Source organism: Neophocaena asiaeorientalis, unplaced genomic scaffold, assembly GCF_003031525.2.
Source record: "Neophocaena asiaeorientalis asiaeorientalis breed wild unplaced genomic scaffold, Neophocaena_asiaeorientalis_V1.1 scaffold987, whole genome shotgun sequence".
Classification (NCBI taxonomy): domain Eukaryota; kingdom Metazoa; phylum Chordata; class Mammalia; order Artiodactyla; family Phocoenidae; genus Neophocaena; species Neophocaena asiaeorientalis.
Genome location: NW_020175202.1, coordinates 82,897 through 84,780, shown reverse-complemented (window position 1 = coordinate 84,780; position 1,884 = coordinate 82,897).

The window sequence follows — 1,884 nt, the reverse complement described above, 5'->3', positions numbered from 1 at the left end:
AGTGTAGTTCTTGTATCTTTTTCAGCTTACAGTTTTCTTTCTAGAAGTATGTAGGGATACACACACACACACACACACGCACACACACATTTTTTAATCCATGGAATTGTAACTGAGAATAGTAATATCTGACTATTAGATTATTTTTTTAATCTGACCCAACACATAGTGAGTTTTTTCAGTCTGAATACTGGTATAGCTTTTATCGGCTTTGTGTAGAATTCTTCTATGATTTCATTTATTATTTTCTCCCCTCTGTTTTGACTATTATCTGCTTCTGAAAATCCTAATAAAAAGATCTTGATCTTCCTAGATGTTAACCTCAAAGTCTTATTTCCGAAATTATCCATTACTTAGACTTTTTTCATACATATTTGGGGAGTTTTTCTGAACTTTACTTTCAAAGTCAGTCTTTGGCTATATTTATTCTATTAGTTTGTCCATATATTGAATTTTTTCTTTTTTAAATCATGGGGCAATTCTTAGGAAAAAGTTTAACTATTTCAATATTGTTTTGATTCCTACCTTGAAAAGTTGGTGCAGAAAGAATTCTTAGTTCATGGACAGAGAACACAACAGATTGAGCGTTAAGTCAGAAAGAAACATTTTAAAGGTTTTAAAATATTTTTTTCCCTCTTATTTGGAGGTAAAAGGTGATTATTTCAAGGGTAAAAGCCAACTCACCTCTCAATCTAATGTGAAATACAACCTGAAATGTAGCCTATCGTCAATAAAAACTTTATACTCTGTCCATGCATACTTTTGGGTCGTATGCGTAATTTGGGTCAAATTTAAAACATATGTCCAGGCAACCGCAGATTCAATCGACCACTGTTACAGATTTTGCCTAGCCTAGTGGTTTAGGAGAAGGATAATAATAGATAAAAAGGAAAATATACATTAAGAGAATCTCTGCTAAATTAGTTTCCATGTAAAAAAATATTTTATTATCATCTCTTATACACAGGAAACATTAACACAAAACACTTCCCTCCTTTGTTTTATTGAACTCTAAAAATATGCTATAAAAGGGGTTAGCTACAGTTCACGTATCAGCTACTCATCACTCAGCTCCCACACCTGAAAGAGTCCAAGGAACTTAAATGCAATTGCATTGCACTTTTCACTTTCTTGAGTGACCCCATTTAAAATGCACCTTGAGACTAGCTGCAGAGTAGAATTTTTAATTCTGAAGTGCTGACTCACTTCATTGGAGAGAATGAGGTTTCCAATTTGTGAATGTGAAAGAAGTCCTGATTTTCTGGATCATTTTCCTCCATTCACTTTCAATAATGCTACCCTATAAATAGGATTTAATTCACGCAAATCAGCAAACTGAAAGTACCAGTGGTATATACTGTAATAATTTATTTTCATATTTTTAAATGCCTTATTATTAATGGAAAATAGCTTTAAAGGCATCCATGATATGCTCCACAGCTAACTCAATTTGACAGTGAAAGATGCTATGTTGGTCTGTAATGGCAGATATAAAATTTACACCATAAGAGCTGATCTTCTGCATATATAATCACATTCTTTGTGCTTCATATTTTTCCGTACTATAAAAAGGGACAGGAAGCACTACTAACACTGCTTTTACTGAATTTTTCCACAGTGTTTTCTGTTGCCTACTATAAATATTTAAACATCTGTTTTTACTGTCTAGTTACGTTTTCTATACAGAAAAAATATTTCAGCTCTAATATGAATTGGGTTTATATGAACTCCATCTAAACATTATTCGTGACATATTCTGAACGCATACAAAAATGATAGCTTAATGATCTTCAAAATGCTGAGGTTTCAAATTTCTATAATTCTCCTATCAGACCAGGCAATGTGTTCATCTCTGTGTGGCAGCCTGCCTTTCAGGCATCGTTA